Genomic DNA, 14,496 nt, shown 5'->3' on the forward strand with positions numbered 1-14,496 from the left:
ATTGTATAGAGCGAACAGAAGGCAAGATCTTTGCCTTTGGGAAACCTGTAACCTAGGAAGGACACAAATACATAAAACAGATTCCCTTGGGAGAGAAGGTAATTACCTAGTTTGAAATGTGGCAAAGATGCTGAGCTTGACACTTCGATTTTCCAAGACGTGTGTCTCAGGGTATTTTATGACAAGTGGTTAAGAGAACCTTACTTTGAGGATTTAAAGCAGGCACCTTGTCTGTGCGTTTGCCTTTCACCGCGTCCAGGCAGCCATGAACTGGCTCAGAGCGCCACCTGCTGGTCATCACCTCTCAGCTCACTAGTTCAAGAATGTCCCAATGAAAGACTAACGGGAGATGTATTTCAATTGTTAACATAAAAATATTGGCAAGTACCAAGAAGTCTTAATGTGTTTAATTATCAAGACATCAGAAACATGCATCTAGTGCTACAATTAATTAACTGTGATATTCTTTTAAAAAGTTCATCACTAGGGTTTGCTTGGTTTTTTTCTTCTTCTGGAGAAATAATTAAGTGATGGCTCTCTTGGTCTGTAAAATGCTAGAAGTGGTTGCGAAGTTTGACTGCTTAGGGTGGCCTATATAAAACAAATCTAGTTATACTGAATTTCAACTAGGTGTTGGTAATAAGGGACTTCCAGTGAGGGGATATTTGTTCTAAATCAACAAAGGGGAGTGGTTCTCCGATTGTGGTCCATAAACCAGCAATATCAGCATCACTTGAGAACTTATTAAAAGTGGAGATTCATGGGCTCCATCCCAGACAGAGTGAGTCAGAAATGCTGGGAATGGGGTTCAGCAATCTGTGTTTTAACAAGCCCTAAAGATGATTCTGACTCAAGCTGAAGCATAAGAATGTTCTGAAACATCCCCCAGTTTGGTAGATCATCTGCTCTAAGTTGTTAATAGTTAGTATTTGACACAATGGTTAATCACTGAGTAACTTTTCCACATGTAGACCAACACTGTCTACCCCTGGTCCCTAAGCTGAAAACCTTTACATAATTTTGCCACTCAACTAGCAGTTGTCATCTACCAGATCAATCACAATTCAATCCACCATTTTTAACCATACTGACATTAATAATAATAATAATAATAGATTTTAGTTATATGAATGATCCTATGTGCAGTATTAGGTCAAAATAAAAATGGTTCTTGCTTTTGAAATGTAAACTTTATTCTTAATCCCCATGACAGTACAACACACATAAGATTCAAGAACTCCGCCAATACCTTTGCTATCCTCAACAAAGTGATAATTAACGTTTTCCATTTGTCCATGGCACCATTCTGCAGAATTGTGAATGCATAGGCAGAGTCTCTGTGGTAAGTCACCCCAGGGGCCCAAATGTCTAACCCACAACTGACTTGAGAGGAAGGACATGTGAAGAGAGAGAACAGCTCCCACAATCTACACTGGTCATCCTTGCCTGAACATGCAGGCTGTGTGCCCAAGACCCAGAGGCAGAGAGCCAGGCGCCTGCGCCCTTCCCCGGTCCATGACTTACTTCAGCAGTTTGGTGGAACATTTCACTTCCTCTTACCTTATTAATGTCTTATAACCTGAACCAGCTTCCTTTTATTGCTGTCTCTAATAGAATCACTGCTTCTCAGGGAATCTTGGAATCCTACAAAGTCACAACAGAGCAGTGGCTAGGAGCTTTATCATCATAAGACTGGGATTTGAATGGCAATGATGTGACTTAATTATTTAACAAATATTTGCACAGCAGTTACCACGTGCCAGGCACTCTTCTAGGGGCTGTACAAATAGCAACTCCTTTAAGCGACAGAACACCGCCATGTGGCAGTTTCTATTTTTTATCATCCACGTTGACTCCCGGGGAAACTGCAGCACAGACAGGCTTAGTCACCTGCCTAAGGTCCTACAGCTAATAAAGGGCAGAAGTAGCCTGTAACTGAGGCCTCACCCTGTGCTCTGCTGCCTCTCTTAGGCTCACCTCCCTGAACCTCAGGTTTCTCATCTGCAAAATAGGGAAAATGAGTACCTTTCTCCCCAGGTTATTTGAAAACATTTGAGTACAGCCTAGCCAGAAATGTAACCAAAGTACAATGATACGAGATTAGCACCATAATAAAGATATGTCAAAAGTGCTATGGAAACACAGATGAGGGAACAAGTCTATTGGTCCCCGGGCGGCTATCTGGAGTAAAGCGGAAGTGACATTTCAAATGCCCCTGGACCAGCAAGGAGGTGACATGGGCAAGAGCAAAGACTCAGAGACCTTGACCTTGTGGAGCAGGTAGTCAAGTGAGCCCAGAGTTTTCATGGTGGTGGTGGTGGAGGTGGTGAGCTTTGCTGGAGGGGGGCTGCGCCAGTGAGTAAATAACAGGGGAGATGAGGTCTTCCATAGTTTTGAGACTGAATGGCAAATCAAAATCCAAAGCCAGGAATCTCTGAGAGGTGGAGGGAGGGCGCAAGGAAGGTATAACAGGGGCCTAGAACATCTTATTATGCTAGAAAATAAGGAACTGCTTTAAAAAAAGTGATGTAAGCATGTCACAAGGACAAAGAAGCCAGCTTGAAGGGGCTGGCCAAATCTGGAGCAATTTGACTGCCAAAATAATTAAGGATAGTAATGAGTTATAAAGTGTTGGGGGGAAAATAAGAATTCGTGAGTTCATACCAATAATATATAAATGGAGAGAAGAAAGGGCTCTTGTTTACAGCAGAATCTTGAATGCCAACAGGTAAATGTGAAGAGAGTGTGGGAGTTGGCAAGTCATCATTCTGCAACTATCATAGTGAAATGATAGAATCAAGCAAGAATCATCAAGAGTTGCTAAATTTCAACAAAGAAAGAGCAGGATACTTGGGTGGTCTTAAAGTACCTTTCCATATATTGTTATTCGTTGCAAGGGGGAAACCCGTAATTACACAGTGGAGACATTGGACAGCAACCTGACCAGGTGATCAGTGAGGGGCGGATGGACCATGTGTGCCTCCAGATGTGATTCTCTGTGAGGGACATACCATCTCTATTTTAGGATTCCTCCTGAGAATGCATAGCCTGAATCTAAGTATGAGACAAATTACCAGGCAAGCTCAAAACGATGAACATTGTATTTTTAAAAAGGGAGGAGATGGGACTCTATTTTCAAAAATGTCAGTGTCATAAAGAATAAAGAAAGGCTGTGGGAATGTTCCAGATTCAAGAAGGCTAAGGAGACCTGACAACTAAGTCCAATACCTGGCCCTTTACTTTCCCTCCAGTACTGGAGGGGGAAAATGCTATAGAGGATATCATTGGGGCAATTGATAACATTGAAATATGAGTGGGTAGATTAGTTCAAATTATTGCACAAATGCTAAATTTATTGAGGTTGACAACTGTACTGTGGTTACATAAGAGACTATCCCTATTTTTAGGAAATACACACTGAAATATTTAGGACAAAATGGTCATGACATATGGAACTTAGTCTCAAATAATTAAGAAAAATTTACATGTGTGGTGTGTGTGTGTGTCTGCTGTGTGTGTGTAGAAAGAGAGAGACAGAGACAGAGAGAGGGCAGGGTGGGAGGAATAAGTGGCAAAGCAAATGGGTAAAAATGTTAACAGGTGAATCTAGGTATGGGATACACAGGTACACTATTTTTATTCATGCATCTTTTCTATCAGTTTGACACGTTTACAAATAAAAAGTTTTTTAAAACTTTAGAAATCTTGACCTTTTCTTTTTGGGAGCTTTTGATTTAATTAGGAGAAGAATAGGAGAGATGATAAAGAGAGGGAAAATATACTTTGGAAGTCAGTGATACTCTACTATTCGTTTATCACAATTTTAATGTACTTCTAGCCTTAGAAGTAAAGTTCATGTGTCTCAAGCCAGCAGTTCCTTGCAAACACACACATGTAATGTAAATGATGTGTTTAGGAGGATTCACTTAGTGCCAGTTTCTGAAGCAGGTTATTTCTCAACCTTATAAAATGAGCTTGATACAAATTCTTCATTTCCTTTGAAATTAGGATCAAGATGTAATCATCTGGCTCTGAAATGTGTGTAGTTTAGGACCAGGAATCTAAGCTATAATGTTTTGTACGTAGATCTAAGAATTGAGTTGAAAGGAGTTTCAAAGCACTAAAGTGACTTTCGTCCTCTACCAGTGGCTGTGTGTTAATTCTCCCAGAAAACCATCATTTCTCTGAGTTAATAGAATCTTTGAAGCTAAATCAAGTCAATTTCCATTGTAACATTGTGAAGCTTTTGAACTGGGCTCATGGAATTATCCTACTTGATGGCCACGTTGAAGACGGCTTTGTGGTGATCCTAAGAAAACCCACAGCTGCAGCTTCTGTGTGTCACGGCCTTTCCACCCGACCCGATTCATTCTCATTACTTAATGAGCAGCTCAAGGCAAATGCCCCCCACCCCACCCCTTAGATAAATAGTAGGTAAAATAGATATAAAGGCAATCTAATGTGATAGAAAGAACCCTGAAATGGAAATTGGAAATGTGATTTTGCCTCTAATTAGGGTTATGTCTTCAGGCAGACCTCAGTTTCCTCACCTGCAAAATGAAGAACGTATTACAGATTACCTCTAGGAATTTGCTACTCAAATTTTGGTTTACAGACAGGGAAGTGTGGGAATTGGGAATAAGCATTTGTAGTAGCTGGTCTCCAAGATGCCTCCAGACATTCTTGCCTCCTGGCTTCATGCTTATGCGGTCTCCGCCCACATCAAATAGGGCTAGCCTGTCTAACCAACAGGATATTGCAGAGATGATAGAGTGTGATGTCTGATGTTAGGTCATAAAGGACTCTGTGGCTTCTACCGAGCTGTCTCTTGGATGACTTGCTCTGGGGAAAACCAGCTACCATGCCTTAAAGGTGTTCCATCAGCTCTATGGGGAGGTCCATGCAGTAAAAGGAAATGAGGCCTCTTGCCATCAGCCAGCCCTTGCCTATCCTATGAAGAAACCATCTTGAAAGCAGATCTTCAAGCCCCAGTCAGGTTTTCAGATGACTGCAACCCTGGCACACCTTGAATGTAACCTCACGAGAGACTCCTAAGCCAGAATCAGTCAATTAAGCTGCTTCTGAATTTCTGACCCACAGAAATTATGTAAGATAAATAATTGTTTTAAGTCACTGAGTTCTGAGGTATTTTATTATGCGGCAAGACATAATTAAAACACATTTAGAAACTTTTAAAGCAATTTGAAGGAATAATCTTATGTCTGTTGAATCTAAGTTTTAAATTTTTCCAGTCATTCACTTTTTATTGTATTTTACCAAAGTATCAGTCTATGGTGGTTTGAAAATTAAAAAAAAAAAAAGTTGGATCTACTCCATGGAGAGTTTGAAAATCACTGATCAGAATAATACAGTCTTAGAGTTGAAAAAGATTTTTGAAATTATACAGTCCAAACTTAGAGAATAAACTCTCTCTTACGGTTTTCCTACAATTTTTCCAGCAATAAAACTCTGATTCTCAGCAGCATTTTTATTATCACCATTGTTATTAAACATGCTTTTTATTGAGAGACCAGATGGGGGATATTTCATAACCCAAGTGAGAAATAACGGCAACTTGGACGAGGGTGTTTGCAGTGAGGATGGAGAAAAGGCGACAGGTTCAAGATGTATTTCAGAGGTAGCTGAAATAACTTAGTGAAACTAAAAAAATGGTTGTTTTCTTGTTATTATTATTAACAGGGACTTCTTAAACATCTTGGGTGTCAGTTTTTGCTGACGAAACATTGTCTTCATGGTGTTTGTTGCAACACAATTTGCCGTGTTCTCTAAGGTTTTACTTGCTTTGTGTGATCAGAGGAAATGAGCTACTAAGAAAAGAAAATTTTTCGGGCTTCCCTGGTGGTACAGTGGTTAAGAATCCACCTGCCAATGCAGGGGTCACGAGTTCAAGCCCTGGTCCGAGAAGATCCCACATGCTGCGGAGCAACTAAGCCCGTGTGCCACAATTACTGAGCCTGCACTCTAGAGCCCACGAGCCACAACTACTGAGTCCGCGTGCTGCAACTACTGAAGCCTGCGTGCCTAGAGCCTGTGCTCCACAACAAGAGAAGCCACCGCAACGAGAAGCCTGCATGCCACAACTAGAGAAAGACTGTGCACAGCAACAAAGACCCAACGCAGCCAAAAATAAAAATAAATAAAATAAATAAATTTATAAAAAAAGAAAGGAAAAGAAAATTTTCTTTTGAATATAGACAAATATTTCCTTCCTTACCCGGTGCTTGAAGAAAAAAAAGATAGTTGGTCTTAGGTTCTGGGTAATTGGTATTGTTAGAAAAGAATGTGAATCTTCTTTTTTAAATTGAGGTAACTGGTTTAAAACATTATATGTTTCATGTGTACTTCTGTATACACTAGAATGTGCTCACCACCAAAAATTTAGTTTCCAACCGTCACCATACAGTTGACCCCCTTTACCCATTTTGCCCTCCTCCCCACCCCTTCTCCCTCTGGTAACCACTAGAATGTGAATCTTCTGATCCTGCCTGCCACGGCTTATAACAAAACCAAGGTGCCCAATGATGAGTATACCCAGCATACACCCAGAACAAAGGGAAGGTAAGATGCATCAGACCCAGCTGTACACAAAGATGTAGTAGAATCTAAACTAGAGAACGTTTAGTTTGGGCAAGATGGTAGCCTAGGATAACCTACCACACCTATAAATGCTGAATAAAACCAATCCAAAGATATTTAAACACAAAATTGAGCTGCAGGAAAAGCAAACATAGAAAATATTAGGTCCAGAAATAAATAGAGGTGGGAAGAATTGGGTAAAGCTGATCCTGAGATGCCCTGGGGGAGTTACTGGCGACTGCAATCTGGCTCCATGCAGGGATTAAGAGATGAGAATTGTTGTGAAGTGGGAGATTGGAAGCAAAAACCTACATAAAAGCAGAGATGGCAAAGGGCCGCATCCACAGTGAAAGGGTAGACCGGAAAAGAAAAATCTATCCACAGTCTCAGAGAGATGTCAAGGAAGTTTGTAATCTCTGCCTGGATATACTGGATGAGAGCAAACAAAAGTTTCCTCTGGGTACCCAAAACGTCAGGCCTACTGCTCACAGATTCTGAATTTATAATAAATGCACAGCCCAGAAAATTATAATGAAAAGCTACACTGGGCCAGTGATTCCTCTTGTCTCACTGGGAAGAAGAAAACATCAACTTTCTCTGAAGGGACATACTTGCAACTTAGATCATGCAGAATTTCCACGGAAAACTAAAGCCTCACTCAAGAAGAGCTTTAAGTAAATAAGTAAGTAAAATGCAAAGTATACACTCCTTCCATGAACAAGTATCAGAAAATACAACACACAGAGACCCCCAAAGAACTTCAGTTCATAGAAAAACTGTTTAAAGGATAATATTAAATAAATATATTTTTAAATGATTAAATACATTAAGAATTGAAATCTATTAAAAGAACAAGTCTATTTTTTTTTAAAAGGTAGATTTGAACAGGTATCAGATAAAACTTCTAGAAAGAGAAAGAACTGAAATTTAAAGCTCAATGAATGGGTTAAACAGTTTAGATCGCTGAACAAAGAATTCATGAGCCTATAGACAGAGTTAAGAAAATCACCCAGGGTGAGATTAAGAAAAATGGAGGTTGGAATGAGAAGTTTCAACCTATACCTACTAGGAGTTCCAAAACAAAAGAATAGAGAGACCTGAGGAGAAGAAATATTTGAAGAGATAATGGCTGATAATATCCCAGAATTGATTAAATCACACACATGAATTTTCACACGCCAGAGTCACAACATATTAGTCAGTGTTCTCCAGAGAAACAGAACCAACAGGATGTGTTGTGTGTATTTATATAGATACAATAAAGAAAAACCCACAATTAAAATTATACATAATGTGAAAGACTGAATACTTTCAATTTCGGTTTGGGAAAAATTCAAGGATGCCTACTCTCATTAACTTCTCTTCAACATTGTACTAAAGATTCTAACCTGTGTAGTAAGGCAAGAAAAAAGAAATAGAAAGCATATGGACTGGAAAAGAAGAAGTAAAATTGTCTTTTCATAAACAGAATGCTTGTCTAGAAAATTTGAAGGAGTCTCCCAAAAAAACAACTTAGAACTAAAGAGCTTAGCAAGGTCACAGATAAAAATCAGTTGCATTTACATATACTAGCAATGAAAAATCAGAATTTGAAAGAAAATTAAATACCATTTAAAATAGCATAAGAATATTAGATACTTGGGGATCGATCTAACAAAATGTCCCAAACCTATATGCTAAAAACTGCCAAACATTGCTGAGAATGATTAAATAAGAACTAGATAAATGAAGAGCAATACCATGTTCATGGATCTGAAGAGTTAATATTGTTAAGATGTCAATTCTCCCCAAATTGATCTGTAGATTCAGCATAATCCCAATCATGATCCCAGGAAACTTATTAGGGGGTAGATATTGATAAACTAATTCTAAAATTTGCATAAAGTGCAAAGAATATAAATAGCAAAACAATTTTGAAAAAGAACAAAGTTGGAGGACTCACCTACTACCTGATCAAGATAGAGTGATATTAGTGTAAGACTAGACAATGGAACAAAGCAGATAGACCAGAAATAGACTCACACATATATGGTCAATTGATTTTTGACAAGATGCCGAGGCAATTCAATAGAGTAATTCAAATGGTGTTGAAATAATTGAAAATCTATACTGGAAAAAAGGGTAAATCTCAATCCTTCATGCCATACAAAAAATTAACTCAAAATGAAATGAATTATAGACCTATATGTAACCCATAAAACTATAAAATTTCCATAAGAAAACTTAAGGGAAAATCTTGCAACTTTTGGGTAGGCAATGATTTCTTAATGCAATATAAACAGCATAAATCCTAAAACAAAACATTGATAAAATGGACTTTATCAAAATTTAAAGTTTTTACTCTTCCAAAGATACCATTAAGAAAATGAAAAAGCAAGATACAGACAGGGAGAAAATACTTACAAAATATGTATCTAATAAAGGACTTGTATCCTGAATGTATAATGAATCTTATAACTCAATATTGGAAGACAAGTCAACTAAAGTGGGCAAAAGATTTGAATAGACACTTTGCTAAAGGAGATGTACAAATGGAAGACTACTCAGCAATAAAAAAGGAAAAATTAAAACCTACTGATACAGGCAATGTGAATGGATCTCAGAATCATTGCACTGGGAGAAGCCAGACACAAAAGGCTATGTATTATACAATTCCATTTACATTAAGTTCTAGAAAAGGGAAAATCAGTGATGTAAAACAAATCAATGGTTGCCAGGAGCTGGGATTGGAGGTAGAGAGTATGGATTTCAGAGGGGCATGAAAGAACATTTTGGGATGATATACGTGTTCTGTATCATGACCGTAGTCATGGTTACGTGACTGTACTTTTGTTAAAACTCATTGAATTGAACACTTAAAATTGGTGGATTTGATCATATGTAAATTATGCCTCAACAAAGCTTATTTTAAAAACTAGACATGGTCTCTCACTAGACAGGGCTAGAAATATATGAACAGTTTTCTTTACCCTTTGACCAAACACAATATCTGTGTGACATTGGATAATGTAATTAACTTCTCTGGGTCTTGGTTTCCTCAGGTGTAATGTGGGGGTAATAACAGAATATTATGGATTGTTATGAGGACCAAATTACATAATATACGTAAAGTACTTTGCACAGCACCTGACACAAAATACAATCGCCAGCTCAGGGACACCTTCTAAGCCTCTTGTCTTTGTCTGACTCATTCAACAGCCTTCACAACAAACTTCTGTTATGATTTGGCTTCCCTAGGAGTTTTCCTCCAGGGAGAGTTGGCCCAAAGGATGTCCACTTCCCTAGATAATTTTATTTCAGAATGTTATAACTGCATTCTTGGTTATAGTTTAATCTCATGTGAGTTGCTTTCCTATCTCCCATCACCCTCTGGGAGGCTGATTAGATCCTCTGTCTAGACTTGCAAGGCTGAGAGCCTGATTCCCTAGTGTGAAGGAAGGAGGCCCAAATGGGTGGACTCCCCTGGTACCAGTTCTGGGCCATCGTGCTCTAATGGTAATTCAAGATGGCGGCAATAAATGCCAGAGGGAAGTTGACCTCTCCAGTAACTTCCAGTCTTTAAAAATATTTTTGGATACAAGAAGTATAGTTTACCTTGCTCAGGAGAGAGAGAGAGGTGGAGGCACTAATGAAATATGATTTCATTTTCTTGGTATAGGCATAAGTCTGGATTATTTTGTATGGCTATTCTGGCTTACACATGATGTCTTCTTTTCTTGTTCCACAAGGAATTCCTGACTTTGAATTGAAATGCACATTTTGGTGGAATTCTCATTTCCAGTAAGAGCAAGTAAAAAAGAGAATAAATTCTCTTCTAATGCTTCCTAATATTCCCATATCCTGGCACATATAGAGCAGAATGCTGCAGTAATGGGAGGAGGCTGCTTGTTGCCCAACAGGATTTCCGAGTATGCTGATAATATAGACCCAACTGTAACCCTTTCTAGGCACCCCAGGGTTCCCCAACACACCAATGGCTCTGCTCCTGGAGCTATGGCTGCAAATGAAGTGCTTGCTAACTAGGAAGGAATAATGGATCTAAATGCTGGCCAGTTGTAATACTAATTCTGTAGCAAGAGACCCATAAGTCAATCAGAACATCTCAGTGCAGACCCATGACCACATTCCTGGACAGTTTCCATGAAGGTGAACTGATATCACTGCTGAATTTATCTTTGCTCCTTCAACATTGGCTTCACGTCTTAAGGTTCGATACTAAATTCATGAATCTAGGAGAAAGGCTGAATCTGGGGACACGTTGTCGATGAATTTTCATCCATTCATTATCTCTTTTTGACTATCTGTCCAAAGTACTTCTGTAACAGAAACAAGATATATTATAAATTATTTCTTACAACTGTTAAATTGGAATAATAATTCTTACCTACCTACTTCACAAGGTTGTTGTGAAAATAAATAAAGCATTCGAACAGTACTGGTCACAGAGTAAATGCTGTGTAAATGGTTGCAATTATTATATACATGTTCACTTTCTTAGAACTAATTAGTAGGTTAATAAAAAGTGTCAAAATGTTAAATTTTCATATTCATATTAAAGGAATATGACTTTTGTAGGAAACGTGGAGTCAAGATACCTGGGAACTTGGTCAATGCAACTATTAGTAATAAATTGTCAAATGAAATAATAGAATCAGGGAATTGGGGACGTGGAGGAAAGACCAACACTTTCCTTTTTTAGATGGAGAAAAGGAGTTCTAGAGAAAGAAAGTCACAGTGGCAAACCTGTGACCGATAGCTCATAGCCCCCATCCACAGTTCTTCTCCAGAATGCTACACCATGGATAAAAAGGCTTTTTAAAACTAAACTAAACACAGCTAAACACTGCGCAAACAAGAGGTAGCATGAGCACTATATTTGGACAAATAAAGTCCGAATCTGCTTATCAGCTCCCCTAACGGAAATGACAACCAGCACAAGCAAAACGCTTTGTGATTCAAAAGATAACAGGATCCAGCTCACCAGATCTCCTGTTGTTACTGACGGAATCCTCCCAGCTATTACACCTTGGGAAAATATTAACGTGCTCAGCCAACAAAGACAAATTTAAAAGAAGAAGCAAGTGACGCTACGCATTGCAATGCCACCCGATATTCAAATGTGCTCTTCTGAGCTGTGTCTAATGTCAGCATCATTTTTTTAAGGAGACATATCAGTTTCAGTCAAGGTTTTTATTTCACTTTCCCCATTCTTCACTGCCTGGACTAGGGAAAAAAACAAAAAGAATTACCAGCGACATTACTTTTTAATTGAATGCCCTTGAGTAAGGGCAATAGCAAGGAGGCAGGATAGAGATTTCGATTTCGGAAGGACAGTGGATGGAGAACAGTTGTTAGTGCCACATCTTCCATGAATATTGGTTGCAGCAGCTGTCTCTGCCATCATTCTCTCAAGGTAATGCCTTGCTTCCCATTGTCATGGTATCTCAGAATCAAATTATTTGAATTCCAGACACATCGACAACACACTGAAGGGCCCTTGCCAATTTTTGCAGCTCGCTTGGAGAAGAGCATCATGAAGCATTACTCATTTATACGACTCCCAGGCTCCTGTTGTAAATTCAGCACGCAGGACTGCCTCCACGTGCTGCCCTTCAGCTTAGCTCTCTAATCCTGTAACCCTTTACCACCAACTCCTTCCCATAAATATGTGCAGAAAATCCCCAGGCCAGGTCCTGCAGTTCTTTGAGCTTCCGTGGGTGCAGATGGAGTCCAGGCTGCCAGAGCTGACCTGGAGACAGAAGCCAGCTATTTTGTCTCAGTCTGGCCTAGCGGTGAAAGCCCCAAAGCACAACACACTGAATCGTCCCCACAGCCATCTCTCTGACATTTTCATACAGGTGAAGTCCAGTTAAAATTAACATCTGTCCTGCAATAGTGAAGCAGCTGATAATGGCCCATCTCTTGGAGCGTGAGGGAACCATAAGCAAGGGTGTTTTGGAAGATTTCTTTTTAATGACCCAGGAAAAAATCTCACAACATAAATGAAAAAAAAAGTGTGTAATCCCATATCTTATAGAAGTTTTTATATGCATGTAGGTATATTTACATATATATATATATATATCTAACTAGAAGAAAACATATCAAAATTAACAGTGATTATTTTACTTTTTCTTCTTTATTGTTTTCTATATTTTCTAAAATAAACAGGTATTTCTCTTATAATCAGGAAAATAGATCCTCTTTATAAAGAAAATTTCCATTAAGGGTGTTTTTTAAACAAAAGGACTGTTTTCAAAAGGTTCACTACACAGTCAGCCCCCGCACCCCCATTCTGAAAGCAAGGGGTTCCTTCCCACTGGCCCCTGCTTAGAAGAGCTGCCCCAGGGGTGTCCTCTTAGCACCCCCTTAGCAAGGGGGTTCTAGTTAAGGAGTTTTGTCCAGTAGGACCAAAAGTGACCATATTAGTCCAATCGGATTCTTTCTCTTCAATTGACCCACACAGAGAAAGTAGCAAAGGCAGAAGAAGGGAAAGAGGAAAGAGGGAGGGAAAGAATGAGTCACCCATGAATGGCTGCAGTGTGGATGGCTGAGGACAGAATAAAGGAACTTGATAGCTAGAGCTGCCTTAGACCCTGTACTAGCTTCTGATTCCAGGATTCTATGCCATGCAGGACCACGATTCTTATTTTTCCCATGAGGTCTTGGTGGTTGGTCTTTCTGGGTATCTGGCAGACAGACCCATGGCCAAATATCCTGTTCTCCTTAGTACCATGAATATCCTTGTAACAATCTATTTGGGGACAGATTATACTACGATTCTTCTAATCACATGAGACAGGAATTTCAGGATACCAAAACCCTGAGACCAGGCAAATGGGTTTCATAGGTCATTTTATTCCTTATTAAGTACACTACCCAAACGAGGGCTACCACCAGACCATTTGGCATTCTATACAAATTTGAAAAAGCTACCCCTTCCTCAAATTAACAAAGTTAATTATTTCTCAATAATAACAATTACTAAAGAAAAACAGTCATTTTATATGAGTTGCACAGGTAAATGATTCATCATAAAATGATAGAAAATTCAAATCGTTAATGATAATATTAGAAATGTAAGCCACTTGGATCTAATAATTTGTTGTAAAATTTATAGACATCTTGCCTTGGTAGAAATAATTCTTTCTGATGGTTTTAATGCTTACTTTTTTATATAGTTCATATTTCATAGAAATGATCACCAGATTGGCAGTCTTTCTTATGACACTGTGGACTTTACCTTGGTTTTAACATATTTAATTTTGAGATGCCACATTCTTCACTGATATTGATATTAGCAAAATTAGTTTTACCTTGAAAGTTTCGAAGTTATTTGGAAATGGATCTGGTAAATTATTGTCACAAAAACATTACAATATTTTTGTGGGGGAATATGAGATTATAAAAAGACAAATTTAGATTTTTAGCTCTTTATACATTGATGAATGATACATAAAATTCTTTAATATGCTCATCAGTCACTTTCAGTCATACATTTTTACCCAGCTTGGGTACTTGTTATTCATAGTAATTCTTCAGATCACATGAGATATCCAGAACTCGGCTACTTCAAGTACCCAGCATTAGGGCATCACCAGGAGCTTGTTATAAATGTAGAATCTCAGGTCTCATTCCAGAATTACTGAATCAGAATTTGCATTTTCATAAGATCCCCAGGCACTCTGTATGCACAGGAAAATCTAAGAAGTACTGATCTAGGACGCTGTAAAGGCCATCATATTCTTTCAGCAATATAAACCTTTCTTTTAAAGATAATATCAATATTATTGTTACCATTATAGAAAAAAATAGAAATCAATTTTGGATCAGAGGTGGATTGATTGTGGAAATAACATTTGAAATGAATTTTCCTCCCCGTCTGGTGTTTTTACATTG

The 14,496-nt window shown here is 38.6% G+C and overlaps 1 protein-coding gene across 1 annotated transcript in view; it reads left to right on the forward strand.

Moving 5' to 3' along the window:
* Positions 1-14,496, forward strand: part of CD59 (CD59 molecule (CD59 blood group)) — a 131,236-nt gene that overhangs the window by 6,359 nt on the left and 110,381 nt on the right. The gene's annotated exons all lie outside the window — the stretch shown is intronic.

This window comes from Balaenoptera borealis (genome assembly GCF_965194805.1).
Source record: "Balaenoptera borealis genome assembly, chromosome: 11".
Lineage (NCBI taxonomy): Eukaryota > Metazoa > Chordata > Mammalia > Artiodactyla > Balaenopteridae > Balaenoptera > Balaenoptera borealis.